This window comes from Oncorhynchus mykiss, chromosome 16 (assembly GCF_013265735.2).
Source record: "Oncorhynchus mykiss isolate Arlee chromosome 16, USDA_OmykA_1.1, whole genome shotgun sequence".
In the NCBI taxonomy this organism is placed as follows: Eukaryota; Metazoa; Chordata; class Actinopteri; order Salmoniformes; family Salmonidae; genus Oncorhynchus; species Oncorhynchus mykiss.
Window position 1 is genome coordinate 3,418,236 of NC_048580.1, and position 16,035 is coordinate 3,434,270.

Sequence of the window (16,035 nt, forward strand, 5' to 3'; positions counted from 1 at the left end):
AGTATCAGTGGTGTAGTGTATACGCAGGTGTAAACCATATACCCACTTTTTTTCCCAGTGTGAATTGCTCACCTCTTAATCCCTTATTATTTTACCTTTATTTAACTAGGCAAGTCAGCTAAGAACAAATTCTTATTTTCAATGACGGCCTAGGAACAGTGGGTTAACTGCCTGTTCAGGGGCAGAACGACAGATTTGTACCTTGTCAGCTCGGGGATTTGAAGTAACCTTTGGGTTACTTGTCCAACGCTATAACCACTAGGCTACCCTGCCGCCCCAACTGATGCATATCAAAGTAGTGGAGTGGAGGTGTACGACTTATCAACGATGTAGTACAATAGAGAAATCATGCACAAAGTAGCCGACAAAAATCGCAAAGCACGTGAAATATATATTCACATGCGCGCCGCACACACAGCCTAGTTCCAGAGGAATATTATCTGCAGGCAGGAAGAGCTCTAACCCACTGTTATCAACACGTTTTGGCGTGGAGCAGCTCACAGAAGAATGACATCGGTAGCCGGTTAGAGTAGGAAAGACGTTTCAACTGATGACATCTACCAGTAACTGCTAACTAAGTCAATCATTTGGTATGCAAACGGGCTATTGAAAAAAGTTTAGTCCAAAGTGATGGAGAGTTATTTGCGATGCTGTAATTGTCATCGTGCGCCGTTTGCGTCAGGGGCGTAGATATGGATGGGCCTGGGTGGACAGAGGCCCTGACAGGCCCACCCAATCAGATTCATGTTTTTTTTTAAAGCATTGTTGTGGACTCAGACCATCACATTTGTATATTTTTTGAAAAACAAAAACAGTGATTTTGAGAGTGAGAATCTAAAAAATATTTTTGGAAAACACAGGATTTATTAAATGATTTTTCCATCGCTGGGTGGGACGTTTTGGAACTTTTTTTCTGCAAAATTTGACAGTACCCACTTCTCCAGTCACCACTACGCCACTGCATAGGGCCGATGGAACGACAGCAGTACCCACTTCTCCAGTCACCACTACGCCACTGCATAGGGCCGATGGAACGACAGCAGTCACACACAGCATGATGTTAAAGGATAAACAGTCCATAAACTCTGACATAATGAGCCAGTAGGTCCCAATCATAAGGATACAAAAACACAACCCTTAAGCAATCTAACCCTTACCAATCTAAATGTATAACTAACTATTACTTCCCATTTACCAATCTAAATCTATAACTAACTATTACTTCCCATTTACCAATCTAAATCTATAACTAACTATTACTTCCCATTTACCAATCTAAATCTATAACTAACTATTACTTCCCATTTACCAATCTAAATCTATAACTAACTATTACTTCCCATTTACCAATCTAAATCTATAACTAACTATTACTTCCCATTTACCAATCTAAATGTATAACTAACTATTACTTCCCATTTACCAATCTAAATGTATAACTAACTATTACTTCCCATTTACCAATCTAAATCTATAACTAACTATTACTTCCCATTTACCAATCTAAATGTATAACTAACTATTACTTCCCATTTACCAATCTAAATCTATAACTAACTATTACTTCCCATTTACCAATCTAAATGTATAACTAACTATTACTTTGCAAACAAAACACTTCACATTTAGCACATAAAGTGACCGGTGACCTATAGTTTCAAGTGAAACTGACGACGTTTTAACGACTGTGCAGATATTATTGGATTTTGATCTCTATTTGGATCTCTTTTAATGTTGTTTCCACTGCTGCTATTGGTCCAGGTCTCTGCTATTGGTCCAGGTCTCTGCTATTGGTCCAGGTCTCTGCTATTGGTCCAGGTCTCTGCTATTGGACCAGGTTTCTGCTATTGGACCAGGTCTCTGCTATTGGACTAGGTCTCTGCTATTGGACCAGGTCTCTGCTATTGGACCAGGTCTCTGCTATTGGACCAGGTCTCTGCTATTGGACCAGGTCTCTGCTATTGGTCTCTGCTATTGGACCAGGTCTCTGCTATTGGACCAGGTATCTGCTATTGGACTAGGTCTCTGCTATTGGACCAGGTCTCTGCTATTGGACCAGGTCTCTGCTATTGGACTAGGTCCCTGCTATTGGACCAGGTCTCTGCTATTGGACCAGGTCTCTGCTATTGGACCAGGTCTCTGCTATTGGACTAGGTCTCTGCTATTGGACCAGGTCTCTGCTATTGGACCAGGTCTCTGCTATTGGACCAGGTCTCTGCTATTGGACTAGGTCTCTGCTATTGGACCAGGTCTCTGCTATTGGACCAGGTCTCTGCTATTGGACCAGGTCTCTGCTATTGGACTAGGTCTCTGCTATTGGACCAGGTCTCTGCTATTGGACCAGGTCTCTGCTATTGGACCAGGTCTCTGCTATTGGACTAGGTCCCTGCTATTGGACTAGGTCTCTGCTATTGGACCAGGTCTCTGCTATTGGACCAGGTATCTGCTATTGGACTAGGTCTCTGCTATTGGACCAGGTCTCTGCTATTGGACCAGGTCTCTGCTATTGGACCAGGTCTCTGCTATTGGACCAGGTCTCTGCTATTGGACTAGGTCTCTGCTATTGGACCAGGTCTCTGCTATTGGACCAGGTCTCTGCTATTGGACCAGGTCTCTGCTATTGGACTAGGTCTCTGCTATTGGACCAGGTCTCTCTTGGAAAAGAGACATTATCTCAATGAGAAAAACCCTGTATAAATAAAGGTTAAAAAAATATATATATACAGTGCCTTGCGAGAGTATTCGGCCCCCTTGAACTTTGCGACCTTTTGCCACATTTCAGGCTTCAAACATAAAGATATAAAACTGTATTTTTTTGTGAACAATCAACAACAAGTGGGACACAATCATGAAGTGGAACGACATTTATTGGATATTTCAAACTTTTTTAACAAATCAAAAACTGAAAAATTGTATATTTATATATTGAAAGGTTTCTGGTTGGCTCAGTTAATTTATTCCATTTCTTTATTGCTCTAAATCGAAATGTTCGTTTGCCTATTTCTCTTTTCTGTCTGGACAACGCATAGATGGTGGACAATATATTCCTAGTATGTACGGAATGTCTGTCTCTTAACCAACTGAATACCATTGTGAATAGAACTTGGCCGTTTTAAATTATGTGTATTATGAAATAAAATAAGCATGTTTTTTTTTCTATTATCTTGTCGATTGATGACGAACCAAGAACATTGCGCATGACTGCAACAGAAGAACCATATCTCCGCCTTAAAACAATCCTTGCTGCTTTATTCTGTGCATTCTGCAGCCTCCTAACTTCACTTGATGATGCATTTCCCCAGACCACAGAACAGTAGTTCACCTGACTCTCAATTAATGCTTGTGTTCTTTGCTTAAGAAGTTTTCCTGGTAAATATTTAGCTATCCTTCTGTTCACGCATGTTGTTTTAATATTTTTTTTACATAGATTAATTATTTGAGACGACCATGATAAGCAGTTGTCTAGCTGCACTCCCAGTAGTTTGATTTCTGCCACTTTTTCAATTCCCCCATACTTAATTGTATCCCATGCTGCATTGGCTTTTTCCTAGTGGAACAGACCAACATAACTTTGCTTTTCTCTGTGTTTAAAACAAGTTTGTTCTGGCAAACCCACTCCCCGATATTCTCCAAATCTCCTTGTATAGCATGCTGTACCTGTTGAACCGATTGTCTTGGTGCATAAATTGTAGTATCATCTGCAAATATAGTAGCTTGAGTTTCAGCTAAGGCATAAGGTTGTTGGTATATATTTAATAAAGAAGGGGCCCAAGGCAGCTGCCCTGCGGTATTCCACAGTTTAACACACGAGGGGAAGAAAATTAACCATTGATATACGGTAGGTGGACTGTTTCCTGTCAGTTAGATATGACTGTTCCCAAGTCAATGCTACCTCCTTAAAACCATAATGCATTCATTTTGTCAAAATTATTTCATGATCCACTAAATCAAATGCTGCACTGAAATCTAAAAATAGTACACCCACAAACGTGCCATTATCCATAGCATTGAGCCACTGGTCATTCATGTCAACCAATGTAGTGGTAGTGGAATGTTTTTTTTCGATAAGCATGCTGATTGGCTGTAATCAGATCGTTATTTTCCATGTACGCCCATATTTGTCTACTCACAATACCCTCCAATATCTTACTGAGTGTAGGGAGTAGATTAATTGGTCGACTATTGGCAGGAGTAATGGGTTCTTTGCAGTCTTTCGGAATAGGACACAGTTTCGCATGCTTCCATACATTTGCAAACATCCCGTTTTCCCAGTGACCAATTAAATATGCATCTCAGTGGAACTGCATTCTAGGGAGCAGCTCAGCGAAGCAAAAAAATGTCCACAAGACCATAACCTGTAATTTACCATCAGGTAATAACTTCAATAGGTTTAACACCTCCTCCACTGACACCGTTTGCAGACTAAAAGAGCAGATTCTGTTGCTCATATTATGATCATCAATCCATTGGACAATAGCTTGTTTGGAAGAATGTATGTTTACATTGTTGCCCAGTAATTTCATTTTCTTTGTAAATTAATCTGCAAAATGATTGGCAATATCAACTGGTCTTGTTATTATTCTCCCGTCAACCTCCACATTTTTACAATCAATAAAAGCATTGTTGTAAAATATATTTTTTTCTTTCGATTCAATTTAACTGCATAATTACGTAACGTTCGATAATTCTGTTCATCAATTTCTAATTTTGACTTGGCTGCTAAGACTTTTGCCATATTTCTTTGAGAAAAAGCCTCACCCCTCACTCCATTCAATCCATGGAGATGGACGGGCACCAACTGTACTCTTTCTTATAGGGGCATGATGGTCCATTACCTCAGTGAGCAAATCAATAAAACATTCTGTAGCGTGATTTAAATCAACCTCTAGATGAATCAGCTCCCAGGGTACACCAGCATTTAGAAATAGCTCATGATTAAATGTTTTAAAATGTATTTTGACCACAATCCTAGGGGGTTTCTTTGGAACCTTGGTGTTCATGGTTATGGTCACAATATTATGGTCTGTCCAGCCCACTGGCATTGATCTGGCTTTTAAGCATTGCAATGGTATATTACAGAATATCAGATCAATGCATGTGTCTGAACGATGACCCAACTTAATTGAAGATCTAGTAGTATCATTAACCATTTGTTTCAAACCACAGCTCTTGGCATATCTCATCAATGTTGTTCTATTCAAATTATTGTGATCCTTCCAATTTCTATTAAAATCCCCCAAGATAAATACATCTCTGTTGCTATCTGTGGCCTGGTCAAACCCAGTACATAAGTCATCCAGATAGGACACCTTAGAGCTAGGAGGTCTATACACACATCCTACCAATATGGGTGCCTGGTGAGGCAGATGTACCTGAGCCCATAGTGCCTCTACTTGACATACATTAAGGTCATCTCTCCTCTTAAAAGGTATATGCTTCTGAATATACAGTGCTACACCCCCACCATTCCTATTCCTGTCCCTTCTCAGTCGACTATATCCATTAATGTTAATTTGCCCATCATTTACAGATGCATCTAAATGCGTTTTGGTCAAAGCCGAAATATGAATATTATTCACATTGACCAAGTTAAAAAACCTCATGTATTTTGTTAGGGTACAGGCTACATACATTAACCTGAGCAATATGCAGCCCTTTCCTTATCAAGTGGAGATCAATATAGCATGTATTCGTTATAGTTGAAGTTGTCATGATACACTACAACACACAAACTAAAATTTGAACATTAAATTAAAATAGCCAGGGAGATATGAAACAAGTAACAATCAGAATTATCAGTCAAAAATATCAAATTCCCAGTTTATGCACCAAAAACAACTTTATAAGAGGTTTTAAAAATAGGTTCTATTTGACTCAACTTTCCATGAGGTACTCTAAGGCCTTGTTGGCAGAATGGATGGATATGGTTTAAAGCATGACTAATATAAATCTACCAATACATTTCTTTGGTAGTCCAAAACATATTGCTATCAGGTTGTAAAGTCACAGCTGGCCTGATACATTGTTTGCTGCCTCCATTCGGGATGCACTGTTTCAGTTTCCATGACTCAACGTTTTGGACAAAAAAATGGACGAATGTAACTAAGGCCGGGAGTATCAATACAATCAACCTAGCAAGGGGCAATGATCACAAGTCTAATGTGACTAATAGCCTCATCTATTTACGTAGCAAGCTAAACATACAGAACCGTTAGCTGGATAGCTAGCTAGCTGCTAGGAGGATGTCATGTCATTGGAAGAGTTGGTGAGGGACTGACTTTTCCCCAATATAGTTTTTTTTTTCGGTGACTATACACAGCCAGAGGTGCAGGTGTCATTTGGTTTAGCTAGCAAGAACTTGAACAGCTGTTATCCAGTTAGCATATCTCTTGTGTTTGCAAATTCACTCTGTTATATTGTCACGCCCTGACCGTAGAGAGCATTTTATGTCTCTATTTTTGGTTTGGTCAGGGTGTGATTTGGGTGGGCATTCTATGTTCTATGTTCTATGCTTTCTATTTCTATGTGTTTGGCCTGGTAGGGTTCTCAATCAGAGGCAGCTGTCTTATCGTTGTCTCTGATTGAGAACCATACTTAGGTACCCTTTTCCCCCCACCTGTTTTGTGGGAAGTTAACTTTGTCTTTGTTCAGGGCACATAGCGTCACGGTTTGGTTTTTTTGTTCTTCGTTTTTGTCTGCGTCATTTAAAAAAAAAAAAAATAGGTAATGTACGCTTACCATGCTGCACTTTGGTCCAGTCCTTCAGCCAGCCGTGACATCTATCTACTCTGATTTCAGAGCGTTCTTGTCTGAATGTGCCAGAGCGCAGAACAACTGATGAATTTACAAACGCTCCACACCTGCTGAATATGACCGGTGTCAGTAAACATAGGGGGAAAGGTAATAGTTAGTCAAGAACCCTCTGGATAACATGAAAACTACCTAGCCAGCTCTGCTACGATGAGTAAAATGGTCAGAGTGAGGTGTTCTCTCATTTGTGTCTGGAAGTAGCTAGCTAGCAAGCTAGCCAACTTTAGCCAGTTAGCTGGGGGTGCTTGGTTGGGACAAGCATGCATTGGCAGGCAAGCTGCAGAAGGACGAGGAGGCTATAATTCCCCATCGTTTATCCGTGCAAATTTGATGGCCAACTAGCTGAAAAAGTTTGAGGGTTAATCTAATGTTCCTTTGTTAGATATTAGTTAATCTTGCTTTGGCTAGCATTAGTTATTGATCTTGTTGTTGTTGACCTGCATAACTGAGGGAGAGAGAGAGTCTACCTTTTGATGGTTGTTTGATCAATAGGACTGTAAAGTTCCAAAATGTAAGAGGACTCCCTTGGTATTTACATATTTCCAGAAATCATTCTAGGTGTATTTTGTAGCTATTGGTGAATGTGTTCTAATGATCTAATGTCATGCTGTTACTACATCATGTAAACACAGTCAGTTCATAGTGAATGATGACAGGTCCATGAGGCAAATGGCTTGTTTGTATAAAGGTCTATTGTACCTCTGATTGGCTATAGCGCACCTGTCTGTGTAGACTTCTGTCCTGGATGAAACAGACGTTTTTATTAGGTTTTATTTACTGCAGTGTTTACTAATTGTCCAAACGCACGGCCACTTTCCCACTCTGTATTGCTATAGAATTTTCACAAGTGTCTTAGTAATTCCCAAACATTCTAAGAAAGAATGAAAATGGGAAAATGACCACATCTAATTGGTCGCTTGTCAGATTTTTTTTATTTTTTTAAGTGTCATATTCTTCCTGGGGATGAATATGAACAGATTTTTAAGAAGATTTCATGTCACTAAAATGCTGTCAGTTCCACTTTAATTGTAATGCTCCGGGTGTCGTGGGTGTGGAGTCAAATGCAGGAGACAGAGAGTTCAATGCTGCGCGTCTTTTAATCGCACCAACGCACCACAGGGTGCTCACAAAAAAGTTACGTTCCCAAAACACAGGGAATCAAAATGTACAATGGGAAACAATCCCGACCGGACACTAACACGTGCCTATACCACAGAGCCGAAGGTTACATAGAAATAATCCCGCACAACAACGAGGCGGGCCGGCTGTCTAATAAAGACAAACTAATTAAACATCCACAGGTGCTACCACTCAACATACAAGGAGGGGAAGGAAAAACAATCAGTGGCAGCTAATAGGCCGGTGACGACGACCGCCGAGCGCCACCTGCCCGGGAAAGGGAAACACCCTCGGTCGGACTCGTGACATTAATTGCAACATTTTTTCACACAATGAAGTTATGTTCAAAGAGAAATGGCGAACAACGGCAAGCTATAATCGCCCTGCAGTAAAAACACAACCACCAGATGATGATCATTTTAAACTTAACTTGTTGTTGAAAGTTATTCTTGAAAAGGGAGAAGCTAACAAATGAGCAAAAACCTCCTCTTTGATATCACCTGCTGCAGCTGATAAGCAAACTAGCCGACAACAAAAGCTAGCTTGCTAGCTAGACCGTGGGAAAACTACTGCTCGCTATTGCACAGTGACCTGTTGGCCCTCAAGAAGGCAGAAGGTTCCATACATTTTTGTAAAAACGGTCCCACTCGTTAAGTCAAAATGTGATTGGTTGATTCTACTGTCACTCAAAATATTTGCCATAATACAGTTGAACGGCAAATGCCTTTATTTGGCTTCTGATGACCTAGCCAATGGCTGACTTCGCTAGCTGGATTTATCTCCCCAGAGACAAGCAAAGAAAAATCCTGATTAAATATTTGTTTTCTCTTCAGTGTTAACCTCCCCCCCCCCCCCCCCCCCCCCCAAATGAAGAGATTAAATCAAAAGATAATTGAAAATAATAATATCATTATCATTATATCGGTATTAATCATCATTGTTGGATTAGTAATAATTTATAGAGTGGCTCTATTTTCCCTCAGCATGCATTTTTTTTACTATTCTGTTTAAATAACACAGATGTTGTTCTGACATATGAACATAGAAATACTGGACGATTTGAACTGTTATTATAGTGGTGATTTGACAAAATTACAATCATGGTCTTGAATTGCACTCGCGTATTTCTGGTCTCGATCTTGACTCGGTTTCTGACCCCTTGTGCCCCTCCCGTCTTGGTCTTGGCAGTGGTGGAAAAAGTATAAAATTGTCATACTTGAGTAAAAGTAAATATCCCTTCATAGAAAATGACTCAAATAAAAGTGAAAGTCACCCAGTAAAATACTACTTCAGTGAAATACTACTTCAGTAAAATACTACTTCAGTAAAATACTACTTCAGTAAAAGACTACTTCAGTAAAATACTACTTCAGTAAAATACTACTTCAGTGAAATACTACTTCAGTAAAATACTACTTCAGTGAAATACTACTTCAGTAAAATACTACTTCAGTAAAATACTACTTCAGTAAAATACTACTTCAGTGAAATACTACTTCAGTGAAATACTACTTAAGTGAAATACTACTTCAGTAAAATACTACTTCAGTAAAATACTACTTCAGTAAAATACTACTTCAGCGAAATACTACTTCAGTGAAATACTACTTCAGTAAAATACTACTTCAGTGAAATACTACTTCAGTAAAAGACTACTTCAGTAAAATACTACTTCAGTAAAAATCTAAAAGTATTTGGTCCTAAATATACTTACGGATCAAAAGTAAATGCAATTGCAAATGTATACTTAAGTTTTAAAAGGAAAACTATGAATTATTTCAAATTGCTTATATTAACCAAACTGCATCATTTTTTTGTTTTTTGTTTATTTATGGATAGCCAGGGGAACACTCCAACACTCAGACATCATTTGCAGATAGCCAGGGGAACACTCCAACACTCAGACATCATTTACAGATAGCCAGGGGAACACTCCAACACTCAGACATCATTTGCAGATAGCCAGGGGAACACTCCAACACTCAGACATCATTTGCAGATAGCCAGGGGAACACTCCAACACTCAGACATCATTTACAGATAGCCAGGGGAACACTCCAACACTCAGACATCATTACAGATAGCCAGGGGCACACTCCAACACTCAGACATCATTACAGATAGCCAGGGGCACACTCCAACACTCAGACATCATTTGAAACAAAGCATTTGTGTTTGGTGAGTCCTCCAGATCAGAGGCAGTAGGGATGACCAGGGATGTTCTCTGTTTAGTGAGTCCACCAGATCAGAGACAGTAGGGACGACCAGGGATGTTCTCTGTTTAGTGAGTCCTCCAGATCAGAGGCAGTAGGGATGACCAGGGATGTTCTCTGTTTAGTGAGTCCTCCAGATCAGAGGCAGTAGGGATGACCAGGGATGTTCTCTGTTTAGTGAGTCCACCAGATCAGAGGCAGTAGGGAGGACCAGGGATGTTCTCTGTTTAGTGAGTCCTCCAGATCAGAGACAGTAGTGATGACCAGGGATGTTCTCTGTTTGGTGAGTCCTCCAGATCAGAGGCAGTAGGGATGACCAGGGATGTTCTCTGTTTAGTGAGTCCTCCAGATCAGAGGTAGTAGGGACGACCAGGGATGTTCTCTGTTTAGTGAGTCCACCAGATCAGAGGCAGTAGGGAGGACCAGGGATGTTCTCTGTTTAGTGAGTCCTCCAGATCAGATCAGTAGGGATGACCAGGGATGTTCTCTGTTTAGTGAGTCCACCAGATCAGAGGCAGTAGGGAGGACCAGGGATGTTCTCTGTTTAGTGAGTCCTCCAGATCAGAGGCAGTAGGGATGACCAGGGATGTTCTCTGTTTAGTGAGTCCTCCAGATCAGAGGCAGTAGGGAGGACCAGGGATGTTCTCTGTTTAGTGAGTCCTCCAGATCAGATCAGTAGGGATGACCAGGGATGTTCTCTGTTTAGTGAGTCCACCAGATAAGAGGCAGTAGGGAGGACCAGGGATGTTCTCTGTTTAGTGAGTCCTCCAGATCAGAGGCAGTAGGGATGACCAGGGATGTTCTCTGTTTAGTGAGTCCTCCAGATCAGATCAGTAGGGATGACCAGGGATGTTCTCTGTTTAGTGAGTCCACCAGATCAGAGGCAGTAGGGAGGACCAGGGATGTTCTCTGTTTAGTGAGTCCTCCAGATAAGAGGCAGTAGGGAGGACCAGGGATGTTCTCTGTTTAGTGAGTCCTCCAGATCAGAGGCAGTAGGGATGACCAGGGATGTTCTCTGTTTAGTGAGTCATCCAGATCAGAGGCAGTAGGGATGACCAGGGATGTTCTCTGTGTAGTGAGTCCACCAGATCAGAGACAGTAGGGACGACCAGGGATGTTCTCTGTTTAGTGAGTCCTCCAGATCTGAGGCAGTAGGGACGACCAGGGATGTTCTCTGTTTAGTGAGTCCTCCAGATCAGAGGCAGTAGGGATGACCAGGGATGTTCTCTGTTTAGTGAGTCCTCCAGATAAGAGTCAGTAGGGATGACCAGGGATGTTCTCTGTTTAGTGAGTCCACCAGATCAGAGGCAGTAGGGAGGACCAGGGATGTTCTCTGTTTAGTGAGTCCTCCAGATCAGAGACAGTAGTGATGACCAGGGATGTTCTCTGTTTGGTGAGTCCTCCAGATCAGAGGCAGTAGGGATGACCAGGGATGTTCTCTGTTTAGTGAGTCCTCCAGATCAGAGGTAGTAGGGACGACCAGGGATGTTCTCTGTTTAGTGAGTCCACCAGATCAGAGGCAGTAGGGAGGACCAGGGATGTTCTCTGTTTAGTGAGTCCTCCAGATCAGAGGCAGTAGGGATGACCAGGGATGCTCTCTGTTTAGTGAGTCCTCCAGATCAGAGGCAGTAGGGATGACCAGGGATGTTCTCTGTTTAGTGAGTCCTCCAGATCAGATCAGTAGGGATGACCAGGGATGTTCTCTGTTTAGTGAGTCCACCAGATCAGAGGCAGTAGGGAGGACCAGGGATGTTCTCTGTTTAGTGAGTCCTCCAGATCAGAGGCAGTAGGGAGGACCAGGGATGTTCTCTGTTTAGTGAGTCCTCCAGATCAGAAGCAGTAGGGATGACCAGGGATGTTCTCTGTTTAGTGAGTCCTCCAGATCAGAGGCAGTAGGGATGACCAGGGATGTTCTCTGTTTGGTGAGTCCTCCAGATCAGAGACAGTAGTGATGACCAGGGATGTTCTCTGTTTAGTGAGTCCTCCAGATCAGAGGCAGTAGGGATGACCAGGGATGTTCTCTGTTTGGTAAGTCCTCCAGATCAGAGGCAGTAGGGATGACCAGCAAGTATTTTTACTTACAGTAAGTACTTTATACCACTGGGTCTTGAATCTCGCTTTAGGTGGTGTCGAACACAACACTGTCTCCCACTATTATTACTACGATTGGGACACAAGCTTTTAGTGATTCTCCCTCTCAACGTCACGTCGCATAAACACATACAGCTCAAATCATTCAATTACAGCAACGTAATGACATACTCATTTATAACAAGAGGAGAATACTTAGCTTAGCTAAATCAGATCCAACACTATTTAAAGGAACTACTGTGACTGTTACTGAAATTGGCTAGTTTTTAAAATTACTAACACAGTGAGAACTAGTGCTGAGAGGTGGAAGAGAGACAGTATGGATATCAGGGCCTTTCTTGGCGGGGATACAGGATAACACTGACTGGCTGACTGCCTGACTGGCTGACTGCCTTACTGCCTGACTGGCTGACTGGCTGACCGGCTGACTGCCTGACTGGCTGACTGCCTGACTGGCTGGCTGTTCGTGACTTCAATAAACAACTTTAGAAAACTATCTTACCCCTAGTCATTACTAATGTTATGCAGGAAAATGATAATTATTTAGCCCTCTAGCTTGAGGCTAGTACGCTTCAGTCCTGTCTAGTAGAAAATGGGACAACTAGCCCGCCGGCTAGTGAAATTTTGGCACGGATTTTAGACCACTAGAAAGAATTGTGGTTTCCGTAATCCTTTAGTTCCAGTCCTGGGTATGGGCGAGTTAGTATTTCAAAGTCTTTTGTGTTGAGGGAAGGACCTCTGTCCTGTAGTTGACTGTAGTGGATGTGCTGTAGTGGTGTGGGTTGAGAGTTTCAAGTTCCTTGGTGTCCACATCACCATTGAACTCTCATGGTCCAAACACATAAAGACAGTCGTGAAGAGGACACAACAAAACCTATTCCCCCAGTCAGGAGACTGAAAAGATTTGGGTCACCAGATCCTCAAAAGTTGTACAGCTGCACCATCGAGAGCATCCTGACCGGTTGCATCACCGCCTGGTATGGCAACTGCTCGGCATCTGACCGTAAGGCGCTACAGAGGGTAGTGAGAATGGAGGGGCCAAACTTCCTGCCATCCTATATAATAGGAGGTGTAAGAGGAAAGCTCATAGAATTGTCAGAGACTCCAGTCACCCAAGTCATAGACTGTTCTCTCTGCTGCCGCATGGCAAGCTCTACCGGAGCGTCAAGGCTCCTCAACAGATTCTACCCCCAAGCCATTAGACTGCTGAACAATTCCTAAAAATCGCCATCGGACAATTTACATAGACCCCCCCCCCCCCCCCCTCCCTTTGTACACTCACTGTTTGTTTGTCATTTCGCCCCCAACTACATGTACAGATTACCTCAACTAGCCTGTACCCCGCACACTGACTCGGTACCGGTACCCCCTGTATATAGCCTCCACATTGACTCGGTACCGGTTCCCCCTGTATATAGCCTCCACATTGACTCGGTACCGGTTCCCCCTCTATATAGCCTCCACACTGACTCTGTACCGGTTCCCCCTGTATATAGCTTCCACACTGACTGAGTACCGGTTCCCCCTGTATATAGCCTCCACATTGACTCAGCACCGGTTCCCCCTGTATATAGCCTCCACATTGACTCTGTATCGGTTCCCCCTGTATATAGCCTCCACATTGACTCAGTACCGGTTCCCCCTGTATATAGCCTCCACATTGACTCAGTACCGGTTCCCCCTGTATATAGCCTCCACATTGACTCTGTACCGGTTCCTCCTGTATATAGCCTCCACATTGACTCGGTACCGGTTCCCCCTGTATATAGCCTCCACATTGACTCTGTACCGGTTCCTCCTGTATATAGTCTCCACATTGACTCGGTACCGGTTCCCCCTGTATATAGCCTCCACATTGACTCTGTACCGTAATACCCTGTATAGAGCCTCCACATTGACTCTGTACCGGTACCCCCTGTATATAGCCTCCACATTGTTATTCTTATTGTGTTATTTTTTATGAATACTTTTTCTTTTAACCTACTTGGTAAATATTTTCTTGTTCTTGAACCGAACTGTTGGCTAAGGGCTTGTTAAGTAAGAAGACCAGCATCCCGGAGTCGCCTCTTCACTGTTGACGTTGAGACTGGTGTTTTGCGGGTACTATTTAATTTAAGTTGAGGACTTGTGAGGCGTCTGTTTCTCAAACTAGACACTCTAATGTACTTGTCCTCTTGCTCAGTTGTGCACCGGGGCCTCCCACTCCTCTTTCTATTTTGGTTAGAGCCAGTTTGCCCTGTTCTGTGAAGGGAGCAGTACACAGCGTTGTACGAGATTTTCGTTTTCTTGTCAATTTCTCTCATGGAATAGCCTTCATTTCTCAGAACAAGAATAGACTGACAATTTTCAGAAGAAAGGTCTTTGTTTCTGGCCATTTCGAGCCTGTAATTGAACACCCAAATGTTGATGCTCCAGATACTCAACTAGTCAAAAGAAGGCCAGTTTTATGCATTCTTTAATCAGGACAACAGTTTGCAGCTGTGCTAACATAATTGCAAAAGGGTTTTGTAATGATCAATTAGCCTTTTAAAATTATTAACTTGGATTAGCTAACACAACGTGCCATTGGAACACAGGACTGGTGGTTGCTGATAATGGGCCTCTGTACGCCTATGTAGATATTCCATAAAAAAAATGGCCATTTCCAGCTCCAATAGTCATTTACAGCATTAACAATGTCTACACTGTGTTTCTGATCAATTTGATGTTATTTTAATGGACAAAAAAAATGTATTTTCTTTCAAAAACAAGGACATTTCTAAGTGACCCAAAAACGTTTCATTGCAAGTAGTTTGATGGTTCATACCAATATTTGAAGTAGTTTTATTTATCATAACAAAAACATAAGTGGTTTGATGTTGTCACTTTCTGTTTTTTGTTATGTCTTTGTTTAAGTATGGTCAGGGCGTGAGTTGGGTAGTCTATGTTCGTTTTTCTATAATTTGGGATGTCTATGTCAATCGTTTTCTGTGTCAATCGTTGTCCCTGATTGAGAGTCATACTTAGGAAGCCTGGTTTCACTTTTGAGTGGTGGGTGTTTGTCTGCGCGTTGGTCCTCCGATTCTTCTCGCTACTCCTCCTCAGAAGAGGAGGACGAGATCCGTTACGGATGTATCATACCAAAACAATAACAGAAGTAGTTATGATGTATCATACCAAAACAATAACAGAAGTAGTTTGATGTATCGTAACAATACAATAACAGAAGTAGTTATGATGTATCATACCAAAACAATAACAGAAGTAGTTATGATGTATCATACCAAAACAATAACAGAAGTAGTTATGATGTATCGTACCAAAACAATAACAGAAGTAGTTATGATGTATCATACCAAAACAATAACAGAAGTAGTTATGATGTATCGTACCAAAACAATAACAGAAGTAGTTATGATGTATCGTACCAAAACAATAACAGAAGTAGTTATGATGTATTGTACCAAAACAATAACAGAAGTAGTTATGATGTATCATACCAATACAATAACAGAAGTAGTTATGATGTATCGTACCAATACAATAACAGAAGTAGTTATGATGTATCATACCAAAACAATAACAGAAGTAGTTATGATGTATCGTACCAAAACAATAACAGAAGTAGTTATGATGTATCATACCAAAACAATAACAGAAGTAGTTATGATGTATCATACCAAAACAATAACAGAAGTAGTTTGATGTATCATACCAAAACAATAACAGAAGTAGTTTGATGTATCATACCAAAACAATAACAGAAGTAGTTTGATGTATCATACCAAAACAATAACAGAAGTAGTTATGATGTATCGTACCA